This window comes from Ranitomeya imitator, chromosome 3 (genome assembly GCF_032444005.1).
Source record: "Ranitomeya imitator isolate aRanImi1 chromosome 3, aRanImi1.pri, whole genome shotgun sequence".
Classification (NCBI taxonomy): domain Eukaryota; kingdom Metazoa; phylum Chordata; class Amphibia; order Anura; family Dendrobatidae; genus Ranitomeya; species Ranitomeya imitator.
Window position 1 is genome coordinate 40,175,925 of NC_091284.1, and position 13,264 is coordinate 40,189,188.

Sequence of the window (13,264 nt, forward strand, 5' to 3'; positions counted from 1 at the left end):
TACTGACAGTAAGTACAAATACTAAAATAGCAAGACTGCACTACCACCTCCGGCCAGAAGGGGGAGCTCCAGAAACTTCCTTTGATCCATTCTGGTCTGAGAGAAGAAATGGCAGTTGGGCTAAGGAGCTGAAAGTGAGAGGTCATACAGTTGAATCTCTAACAGCCCTGTGACTGTTACCAGGCCTAAATCACCGGCCTGAGGAGAAGAGGGATAGAGAAAAAGGACATTGTGAGAACCGGGTAGCATTAATCACTACCCAGAACAGGCGCAAAGACGGATACCGGATCCGTGGCTGTATTCATTATATATAATACAGCAACCGGAAAAACGTGAGGTGATATCAGCTTCACTAGGGCCGGACGCAGCAACAGACACAGAGTTCAGCGGTACTCCCAGAGGGGGTAAACCGATAAAAGGACTCGGGTTGCCCGTCGAACCAGGACCCGGAGGGGACAGATTGGGCCGGCAGCCAGTTCACATACAGCAGCAGGGCCACACAGAAATTGCGCACAATAAGAGGCGAAGACCCCGGCAGGGTCAAAGTAACTCAGAGTTCCCATACAGACTCCGGTGACAGGACTGGTTGTAAATCCTTTTATGTTAAAGTAAACTGGTTAAACGTTTCAGTGCCTCAGTCTTTCATTTGGACAATAGCCATCTATCCAGGATCGGGATCGTCACTGCTGGGAGAACCTGCTGCTGATCAAGTAAGTGCCTGTCCCCTCATGATACCCCTTACACTGTGCATTGCCTGAGGCCACAGCACCGGGTCAAGCCACCTGTGACATCCCCCTCAAGAGACAGACTCCATTGGTCCGGTGCTGGGTATCCCGGTCTCTTGGGCGTCACAATTGGCGTCACGAACAGGATCTAGCCAGCCCGTATACCGGGTATTGTGTGCCGTGATTGGAGCCCAAAACTGTGAAAACTTGGATGAAAAATCTTGAAAATTGACTTTATTAAAGAAAAATCCATTCTCCATTGAAAACTATTGAAAGTGACTTTTCCCCATTGGTTATAATGGAGTAAAGATGGCCGCCATCCCCTGAGGTAATCACTTCATAGCCGTTAGGCACGAGACTGTTAATTGAGCTACGCCATCACCTGAGCCCCAGTCTAACTGAAAAACTTCAGAATCCGCCATTACAGAGCGCGGTGGGTGGGAGCAGCAGGGGGCGTGTCATTGTGGGCGGCACCAAGCTGAGCGCTCTGACATCAGAGCAAGGGGAAAATCGATCCTGCTGCACAGCGGAACGAATCTACACTATCCCGACGGAAGCGGAGGACCGGAAGGGTCCGGATTAACTAAGGGGGCACAGTATGCCGCAGCACCCGGCGACGCTAATGCAGCTGAAAGACAGAGTGTCGATAGAGAGTCTGGTAGCGCAGCGGTGCAAGGAGTGGCGCCCATCATGCCGGTGCTGATGCCATATACCCCGGGTGGCCCATGGCTTCCAATGTATGAAGGTGAGCCTAATACCCTTGACGATTTCAGAGAAAAGATGCTGGCCCATTTTGACATGTTCGTGGGTGAAGTTCAGCGTGTTAGTCTCCTGATGATGCAGTTAAGTGGCCATGCTAAGCGAGAAGTCACAGCATGGGCAGCTGATCTAAAAGGCACTGTTGAACGCATATTTGCTGGATTAAAAGCTACATTTGAAACCACGGCCAGCAGCAAAGCTAAAATACGATTCTTTAATTGCAAACAAAAAGCTAATGAGGGCATGAGAGACTTTGCCTTAAACCTGCAGGAAGCCCTTAAATCACTTACACTGGCTGAACCCATTTTTAACACCGGAGCGGATAAACTGCTAAGAGATCAATTTATTGAGGGACTCTACACCCCTTCTCACCGGGGGCATGTGAGCATGCTTGTTTTTAAGAACCCTGAATTGACATTTGCCCAATTAAAGGAGAGCGCTATACGTCTCCAGCTGGCAGAGGCACCTCGGGATCAGGATCCTGCGCAACCCATGGCAGAGGCACCTCAACAACAGGGAGTGCCAGTGACATCAGCTATGTCTGGGGCCATTGCTAAGCCCCTGGGGCCCAGTACTAATGAGGCTCTTCAACAAAAGCTTGACTCTTTAGCTGATGTTGTTGCTTCAATGGCTAAAACCATGCAGGAGATGAGAGGACACAAGATGGAGTTGGCAAACTGTAGAGAGGATGTTCCATGGATGAGACCCCGGAGATACCCGACATGGAGAGGACGACCCCGCGACCGCTACCAACCGGATGGACAGCCCATTTGCCGCTGTTGCCAGCAGCCGGGCCACTTTGCACGAGATTGTGATTTAAACGGGAATCCCCTGGGAATGCGGGCCGCTTCGCAGGAATGAACTTTCAAGGCCCAACACCCTGGCACGACAGGTACATCGGAGGACGACCCATTATCCCTATCGTGCTGGACGGAATGCCCCTCAACGCTTTGCTGGACACAGGTTCCCAGATTTCATCTATACCGTATATCCTTTATAAGAGGTACTGGGCTGATGCAGATATTGATAAAGGGCCCTCTGATGTTGAACTAGATATATCGGCCAGTAATGGTAAGTTGGTACCGAAACTAGGATTCAGGGAGATGACCATAAAGATTGGTAAAGTAGAACTGAAGAAACAGGGTATAATTGTTGTTGATGTTGACCGGCGGAACTGTGAACCAACTGTATTGATAGGAATGAATGTGTTAGAGAACTGCTTTTCCGAAGTCATTTCTGTCTTACAGCAAATTGCTGAAACTGCCCAATCCTGCCAGCAGAGAGTTCTCCAGAGGGAAATAAAAGTATTGATGTTAAGGCAACAGGTAGAAGTTGCAGGTGGAGAAATCGGCAGTGTGAGGGTAAGTGATCCAACGTCTATTGTAATCCCACCAAAAACAGAAATGCTGGTATGGTGTAGAGCAGCCATTGGTACTAAGGGACGAGATTATCAAGCCTTAATAGAACCAGTGTACACCGACAGCAGGCCCACTATACTCACAGCACGAGGGATAGTCGAGGTACACCGGGGACGAGTGCCGGTACGACTTTTGAACTGTGGAGAGGAAGAGGTCACTTTGCCAAGGTATGCTACAATGGCAAAGCTATATACTGTTGACAACAATGCCATCACAACCATTGAGCCCTTAGAACCAACCTGTCAGGTGGAAGGCAATGGCTCAGATGGAGAAATGGAGGATTGGTGCCAACAGCTACACGTGGGCATAAATTCAACACCTACCCATCAAAAACAAGGGGTGTATAGGCTAGTGACGGAATATGAACAAGTCTTCAGTAAACACCCATTGGACTTCGGACGGATAGAAGGGGTAGAACACACAATCCCCACCAGTGACCATCCCCCAATAAAAGAAAGATATAGACCCATACCGCCCGCTCACTATCAATGTGCAAAAGATATGCTGAGGGAGATGAAACAGGCCGGGGTAATAAGAGACAGCTGTAGCCCCTGGGCGGCCCCTCTAGTGATTGTCAAAAAAAAGGACGGAACCATGAGAATGTGCGTAGACTACCGGAAGATTAATAACATCACCCATAAAGACGCCTACCCCTTGCCTAGGATAGAAGAGTCCTTAACTGCTTTGAAATCTGCTAATTATTTTTCCACCTTAGACTTAACAAGCGGGTATTGGCAAGTCCCTGTGGCTGAGCGAGATAAGGAAAAGACGGCATTCACCACACCAATGGGTCTATGTGAATTTAATCGCATGCCGTTCGGACTCTGCAACGCATCCGGTACTTTCCAGCGGCTGATGGAATGCTGCCTCGGACACAAGAACTTCGAGACCGTCCTCCTGTACCTAGATGATGTGATCGTCTACTCAAAGACTTACGAACAACACTTAATAGACCTGGCAGAAGTGTTCGAAGCCTTATCCAGGTATGGCATGAAAGTCAAGCCATCCAAATGTCACCTTCTCAAGCCAAAGGTACAGTACCTGGGACACATCGTGAGTTCGGAGGGAGTAGCACCAGATCCCGAGAAAATAAGCGCCATAAGGGATTGGCCAAGACCTACCAGCGCAAAAGAAGTGAGACAATTCCTGGGATTGGTGGGTTACTATCGCAGATTTATAAAAGGATTTACCAAGTTGGCAGCACCCTTGCAAGACACCTTGGTAGGGCAGACGAAGAAACCTTCAAACCGAAACCCTCCTTTTCAGTGGAACGACGAAAGGGAAGACTCCTTTGAACAACTAAAGAAGGCACTAACCGGAGAAGAGGTTCTGGCATACCCAGATTACCATCAACCTTTCATTATCTACACCGATGCCAGTAATGTGGGACTAGGAGCGGTGCTGTCACAAAAGCAAGAAGGTCGGGAGAAAGTCATCGCCTTTGCAAGTAGAAAGCTCCGGCCTACTGAAAGAAATTCAGAAAATTACAGCTCCTTCAAATTGGAACTACTGGCAGTAGTTTGGGCTGTGACTGAACGTTTCAAACACTATCTGGCCGCTGCAGAATTTATTGTCTATACTGACAACAATCCGTTGACCCACCTGGACACAGCCAAATTAGGTGCGTTAGAACAGCGATGGATAGCCCGGTTATCTAATTACAACTTCAAGATCAAGTATCGAGCAGGTCGCAAGAATGGAAATGCCGATGCCCTATCCCGGATGCCACACTTGAGAGATGTAGAAGAAGAAATGGGGGAGCTTGAAGAAATTGAACTACCAGCCTTCCATCATCCCAAGGCAAAACATCATCAGTCAAGTACCTATCAGAAACAACAAGAGGTGAATTTAAATCCGTTAGCACACCATAGATGGGCTGACACCCAAGACAGCAATCCGGCTGTGAAGTTGGTGAAGGAACTGTTAACTGAGCAAAGTGCATATCCCGATGAGGATGCCCCAGAAGAGACGCATCAACTCTGGAAAGAGAGAGGCAAAATGTTCCTGTATCAAGGGAAGCTCTGTAGAAGGTACACCAATCCGAAAACACATGAATTGGTTTGGCAGATTATCGTGCCTAAACAAGATGTCAAGATGGTCCTCGAAGCTTACCATAATGGTGCTGGTCACTTCGGTTGGAAAAAGTTAGAAGTACTTCTAAGAGAAAGATTTTATTGGGTCGGGATGAGAAAATCAATCGAACAGTGGTGCAGAAATTGTGGCCCGTGCAACCTCAGAAGAAACGATCAAAAGAACCAAAGAGCACCACTGCAGCCCATAATCACCAAACAACCACTTGAACTTGTAGCCATGGACCACGTGAAGTTGACACCAAGCCGGTCTGGCTATGTCTATGCCTTGACCATCGTGGACCATTATTCACGCTTCTTGGTAGTAGTACCCGTAAAAGATCTGACAGCAAAAACAGCAGCCAAAGCGTTCCAAACGTACTTTTGTAGACCCCATGGATATCCGGAACAGGTTCTCACCGACCAAGGTACAGCCTTTGAATCAGAGATCTTCAGAGAATTCTGTAATATGTATGGTTGCAAAAAGATCCGGACGACGGCCTATCATCCACAAACAAACGGCTTATGCGAGAAGATGAACCATATTGTAATAGAACTACTAAAGACTTTACCTGAGGCAGAAAGGAATCAATGGCCAGAGAAATTGCCTGACTTGGTGGATCTGTATAATCATGTCCCGGTGAGTTCCACCAATTGCACCCCAGCTTACCTTATGCGTGCAAGACCCGGCCAATTACCAATCGATCTAGAAATGGGAATTCTGAAACCAGACGCAGAAGTCCAAGACTCCAATTGGGATATCATACGGCAAAAGCAGTATCGCCAAGTGCAAGAGAGTGTGGAAAGAAGCCTTCAGCAAACTAGAGAAAGACAAGAGCGAACTTTCAACCAGAATGCTTTAGCGACCCCATTAAGACCAGGTGACCAAGTGCTCAAGAGAAATCGTCGAACCAATAAACTGGACAATCAGTGGGAAGCCGTACCCTACACAGTTTTACCAACAAGAGTGGATAATCCTAAAATGTGTCTCATTAGCAAAAACGGAGGCTTAACATCTGTACTAGTGTCAAGAGACAATCTTAAATTATGTCCGGAAGCATTGAAAGAGCCAGACGTTGTCCAGCCAGAACCAGAAGTTATTCAACCCATACAGGTTCAACCAGTAAAGGAAAAAGAAGAGGAAGTGTATCACACCTGTATAGGAGACTTTCCCAAAACCCTACTAACATACCATGGTGCAGTAGTGGTTCCCATGGTGGCCTTTTACCCAACACCAAACCCAATACCAGAAGTCCCAAGACAGGAAGAGGCTGACCCCGTACTACAGGAGGTTCCAGGCCAGGAAGAACAGATTCCTGGTCAGAGTAATCCCATTCACGGTGGACTTGCCAACTCCATAGTCGTGGAATTATCTTTAGCAGAGCGGGCAGATACTACATCCGCAGTAGACAGTAGTACACCACATGAAGAGACACCGCTATTACGTAGATCACAGCGTAGTACCCAGGGTCAATTACCGGCCAGGTATGCAGATTACCAACTATAAAGCTCATAATGTGAATTGTGTATATGTTATGCCGTATATAGTTAAACAGAAAATGTAGTATAGTCATTGTTATCAGTCTGCAACGTTTAAGCCCAGTGCCTACAGAGACTTGTCTGTATGAACTTCTTGCATATTCTTGAACTTTTTATCAGCCCGGAGGCACTAAATCAAAGCTCCGGAAAGACTGCTTTTTGAACTTTGCTCCTCACTCTTTTTGAACTTTCTTTAGACTTTATATTGATAACTCCGTTGGAAAAATGGAACTAAATTCCTGGACACTAAGTACAGTGCCTTTCCTAATACCTTCAAGGATAGAACTGTATTAATGGACGCTATTTGAAGTGACTTTGTACAGAACTATATTTTTGTTTCCTCGAGTGGTTTTTGTAACTTTTCATTTTTAAGACTCTGTACATATTAATTGTTATTTCAAAGTGTTATTGTCCCACAGTCCCGGAGTACTGTTCTTAACTAAGGGGGAATGTGGCACCCCTAGGGGTATTTGCCACAAAAATAGTTACTGACAGTAAGTACAAATACTAAAATAGCAAGACTGCACTACCACCTCCGGCCAGAAGGGGGAGCTCCAGAAACTTCCTTTGATCCATTCTGGTCTGAGAGAAGAAATGGCAGTTGGGCTAAGGAGCTGAAAGTGAGAGGTCATACAGTTGAATCTCTAACAGCCCTGTGACTGTTACCAGGCCTAAATCACCGGCCTGAGGAGAAGAGGGATAGAGAAAAAGGACATTGTGAGAACCGGGTAGCATTAATCACTACCCAGAACAGGCGCAAAGACGGATACCGGATCCGTGGCTGTATTCATTATATATAATACAGCAACCGTAAAAACGTGAGGTGATATCAGCTTCACTAGGGCCGGACGCAGCAACAGACACAGAGTTCAGCGGTACTCCCAGAGGGGGTAAACCGATAAAAGGACTCGGGTTGCCCGTCGAACCAGGACCCGGAGGGGACAGATTGGGCCGGCAGCCAGTTCACATACAGCAGCAGGGCCACACAGAAATTGCGCACAATAAGAGGCGAAGACCCCGGCAGGGTCAAAGTAACTCAGAGTTCCCATACAGACTCCGGTGACAGGACTGGTTGTAAATCCTTTTATGTTAAAGTAAACTGGTTAAACGTTTCAGTGCCTCAGTCTTTCATTTGGACAATAGCCATCTATCCAGGATCGGGATCGTCACCGCTGGGAGAACCTGCTGCTGATCAAGTAAGTGCCTGTCCCCTCATGATACCCCTTACACTGTGCATTGCCTGAGGCCACAGCACCGGGTCAAGCCACCTGTGACATCCCCCTCAAGAGACAGACTCCATTGGTCCGGTGCTGGGTATCCCGGTCTCTTGGGCGTCACACATACATAGCAAAGCTACAGCCCTGCTGTGTACAGCAGAAATCACTATCTCCTATTTCCTAAATATACGTTATTGATCATGAAGGAGTTAAAATCCACATGTCCATCTCTCTTGAAGGTATGCTGAGTTTTAGGCTACTTTCACACTGGCGTTTTTTTTAATACGTCGCAATACGTAGTTTAGGGGAATGTAAATGTAACGTTTTTTGCAGCCGACGGACCGCTTTTTCCGACCACGCATGCGCGGCCGGAACTCCGCCCCCACCTCCCTGCACTTCACAATGGGGCAGCGGATGCGCCGGAGAAATGCATCCGCTGCCTCCGTTGTGCGGCACAACAAACGCTAGCATCGGAATCTCGGCCCGACGCATTGCGACGTGGAGATTCCGACACTAGTGTGAAAGTAGCCTTATGTGCTGAATTTTTCACCATAGAATTGTAGTAGGTGCAGAAAATCCACAGGTAAAAACATGTATGTAATCCACACATCGCTATCAATGTTTGCTTTTGATACTCGGATATTTCACATTGACCAAAGCACCTTTTTTTCTTTTTTTTCTTACAACATGACATGCCAAAAAGTAAAAACACATGTAAAAAAACACAAGTAATATAATTTATCCAATAGGCACAGAAATGCTGCAGAAAATCAACCTCACATATTCCTGGTCGGAATGCAGCCATAAAGTTAATTTGGTCACGAAGACCCTGATTTTTGATTGTTTTTTTTGTCACTTTCCTTTTTTGTCTTGTGATACTAGTTGCCGTTTCTAGCGCCAAATCCATCAAAGTGGTGTATGCGGTTCATAAATTTGCCGTAAGGAAAAAATGGGCTTTTTTTCATCGATCACCCATGACGGCACCACAAGAGAGGGGAACTGCCCTTCAAGGACAGGAAACATACAGGTTAAAAAGAGCAGCATCTCTCCCCGCATCAGTTGGTTTCCTGTCCTTGACGGGGGAACCTCTGATAGGCGTACCTGCAGATAGAAGACTGAAGACCAGTTGCTGGCCTGGCCGGTCGGCTCAGGCAGCGATCCCTTCCCTGCCTCGGTCAGTGCAGGGTCACCGATAGCACCACAGTGGATCCATGGGGACTTTCACTCATGTGTGGGCGCAGGTGAGTGGCATCCCGGGACGGTGATGGACTGCTCTGGTGCGGATCGTCATGCGTTATACGCGACGTGAGACGCGGTGGATGCACGTCAGCAAGTGTGTTCCAATGGCCGGGAGTGTATCTGGGTGTTGCATCCCCGGAGGCGCGCCAAGGTGACTAACGCCTGAATGATGTAGGCCTGAAATGCGCAGAGCCAGATGACCCGGACATTTAGTTGGTACCAAAGAGGCAGGCTGTAGCGTGGCTCCCGCATTTAAAACCAATGGACAAGCGCTTCCATGCTCAGCATCCCCTCCAGGATAATGGAGAAAAACACTGAGCAGCAGAAGCAGTTTGATGGGAAGCCTCAGAAGCAGTCTGATGGGAAGCCTCAGAAGCAGTCTGATGGGAAGCCCCAGAAGCAGGTGGAGTGGCGTCAACCCCCATGGCAGTGGTGGCGGTAGCCATGCCTGTGAGAGACCGAGTTCTGCAAAGAGCAGCAGATCTAGTCAGAGGAGCTCCAGTAAAGCCGACGAGTCTTTAGCCCCCCAAGATGGTCTTTCGGCTGAGAAGTCTCCCCCGCTTAATCCGGTACCATTTGATTGCCTCACAGTGGTAAGTGATCTTTGTGAAAGTTTTCTTGGGTAATGTGAATTTTTTTTTTCTTGTAATTTATTGCCAAGGAAAGAAGTGTGTGACAGACTAAGCACAAGGAGTGTGCGCCTTCTAGAATATTATTTCCTGATTTTTACCAAAAAAAGGACTTTGCCAGTCATGCATAGAACAGACTGTAACAGAAGAGACTCCTAACTTTGCCACTAATTTAAGGTCCATCATCGGGGCAGAAGAATCCCTAAGATCACTCTCTCAAAAAAAGAGCTTTATAAGGAAAACACAAAAGGATAGAAGGGCCTAGGCAGTTATCCCCTGGGTCAGAAGTTACCAGTAAATCAGATAGCGATGACCACTTGGATTCCTCCTTGTCAGCCTCTTCTTCAGACAGGAACATGGGGCATCTCTGTTTTTCTATAGTGGAGACTGATAAGCTAATAGTCTGTCAGAGCCACGATGTGGATAGTGGATTCCAAACCAGAGAGATTGGTACAAGACATTGTTAAAAGTTCCTCCCAGGATACCAAAAAAACAGCCCAATGACTTCTATCCCAGGTGGGTTAGAACTAGAGTTCCAATCAATCCCACAACGAAGGTTTGTTGTGTCTCCCCCTCGGTCATCGTCAAGAGAGCAAAGGGCCCTAAAGGCCGAAATCTCAGATCTGGTCCAGAAGACTGTGATCCTAGAAGTTCCTGTGTCGGAAAGGGGAGAGGGGTTTTACACATCTTTGTAATTTAAAAAAAGGTCTATAGTCTACAACAGGGGTGTCAAACTGCATTCCTCGAGGGCTGCAAACAGGTCATGTTTTCAGGATTTCCTTGTACTGCACAGGTGATTAATTTAATCACCTACACACATAATGATTACAGCACCTTGTGCAATGCTAAGGAAATCTTGAAAACACGCATGGTTTGCGGCCCTCGAGGAATGCAGTTTGACACCCCTGGTCTTCAAGGCCTAAATAAATTCCTGAAAATTCAACCATTCAAAATGGAACCTATAAAGTCAACAGAGATGCTCTTCCCAGATTGTTTCATGGCAGTTTTAGATCTGAAGGATGCTCACTAGTGATGAGCGAGTGTACTCGTTGCTCGGGTTTTCCTGAGCACGCTCGGGTGGTCTCCGAGTATTTATTAGTGTTCGGAGATTAAGTTTTCATCCCAGCCACTGAATAATTTACAGCTACTAGCCAGCTTGATTACATGTGGGGATTCCCTAGCAACCAGGCAACCCCCACATGCACTCAGCCTGGCTAATAGCTGTAAATCATTCAGCTGAGGTGATGAAAACTTAATCTCCGAACACTAACAAATACTCGGAGGTCACACGAGCGTGCTCGAGAAAACCTGAGCAACAAGTACACTCATCACTAATGCTTACTATAATGTGGCCATACACATAGAACACCAGAAATACTTTAGGATAGTCATTGGGGTGGTAGTCAAGCACTTTCAGTTCAGGGCCCTTCCAGATGGCCCAGCAATTGCTCCTCCTGTCTTCACAAAGGTGATTACAGAGGTGATGGCCCTTCTCCAGGAGGACATGTTAATGGTCACGTATCTCGATGACTTTCTGGTGGTGGGTAATTCGGCCCAACATTGTGCAAATCAGCTAGAGGAAGTAACATTTACCTAATAGAACTTAGGCTGGCTGTTCAATTTAAAAAAAAAAAAAAAAAGTCAAGATTAGAGCCCCCCAAAAATACAAGAATTTGTAAGGCTGGGTTCCCATTGCGTTATGGGATCGCGTTTAACGGACCGCGTTGCACGGTGAAATTAACGCCGTGCAACGTGTCCGTTAGCGCGCCCATTCAAGGCAATGGGAACGCGCATCGCTAGCGCGTGCCATTTTCGGCACGCGCTAGCGATGTGCCGGTGTTTTGTAGCGCGCCGCGGACGCTGCTTGCAGCGTCCGCGGCGCGCCCGAGGTCCGTTCCCCGCTCTCGCAGATCGGGGATCTGCGAGAGCGGGGACGTTAAACGCGACCCCGAAAATCACATTGCGTTAGCGCAACCCGCTAGCGCTTAGCGCTAAACGGATTGCTCTAACGCAATCTGAACCTAGCCTAAGGCTCCTGTTGAACTCTGATGTGCAAGAGTGTCTTTTTCTTGGCGACAAAATAGAAAATATTAGGAGTCAAGTGTCAAAAGCCCTGAAAGTCCCCACCATGTCCATTAGTGTGCAATGTCCCTCCTAGGTTCTTTTCAAAAACCTGATCTGCACATCCAAACATAGACTGAGTGTGAACAGGTGCTGAACCCAGAGTCGCCAACTCGTATATAGTTAAGTAAATAGGGCAGCACACTGCAGCGCCAAAACATGCAAACTTGAAAATACGAAATTTGAACTGCATTACTGCACTAGAAATATGAAAAATGAGAGCTTTTAGCGCATAAAAATGGCCAATTTTATGTGTACCTGGTAGCCCCTTTACGGCATCTCTCTTATACCAGGTCCTACGCTTGACCTACCTCGCTGAGAATAAACGTCTCCATCTGAATGGGTACATGTGAAACCTCTTCTTGGACTCAAATTCTCTCTCTCTGTGGAGGGGTATTGGACCTACTATAATTAAAACACCTGAAGCTAGGAGGCGGGAGTGCACGATCAGAAGGCTAGAGAATACATTTCAAAAACCTGACCTGCACATCCAAACATAGACTGAGTGTGAACAGGTGCTGAACCCAGAGTCGCCAACTCGTATATAGTTAAGTAAATAGGGCAGCACACTGCAGCGCCCTAGCCTTCTGATCGTGCACTCCCCGCCTCCTAGCTTCAGGTGTTTTAATTATAGTAGGTCCAATACCCCTCCACAGAGAAAGAGAATTTGAGTCCAAGGAGAGGTTTCACATGTACCCATTCAGATGGAGACGTTTATTCTCAGCGAGGTAGGTCAAGCGTAGGACCTCGTATAAGAGAGATGCCGTAAAGTGGCTACGAGGTACACATAAAATTGGCCATTTTTATGCGCTAAAAGCTCTCATTTTTCATATTTCCAGTGCAGTAATGCAGTTCAAATTTCGTGTTTTCAAGTTTGCATGTTTTGGCGCTGCAGTGTGCTGCCCTATTTACTTAACCTCCTAGGTTCTTTGACCTCGTGCGTGCCGGCAGTTCTGTGGGCCCAGTTCCATTCTAGGATCTTGTAATGAGAAGTGTTAGAAAACGAGATTTCCCTTAAGGGGCACTTGGAAACAAGGATAACGTTATCCCTAAGAACAATGCAGTCTCTCTATTGGTGGCTGAATGTATCTAACCTGTCCAGAGGGGTTCCCTGGGTAAATTTACGCAGGTGGTCATCATGAATGCAAGTCCCAAAGGGTGAGCAGCTCATCTGAAGGATAAAATACTCGAGGGGGGTCTTGGCATGGAATGATGTAGCACTTTCATCAAACTCGAAGGAGTTATTTGCAGTACAGCTAGCAGTAACGAAACTCCTTGTATCCCTACAGGGTCATCATGTCAAAGTCCTCTCCGACAATCAGGTGTCGGTGGCATACATAAATCACCAGGGGGGAACTCCATCCAGACCCTTGATAGAGGTGACAGATTGCTTATTCCAACTAGCGGAGAGTTAGTTCCTTTCTTTAATGGCTCTTGACATAAAATGAAAAGAGAACATCAGGGTGGACTTCCTGAGTAATCAACTAAGGCAAGGAGAGCAGGAGCTAAATCAGTCCATCTTCAACCAAATAGCACAAATGTGGGCCG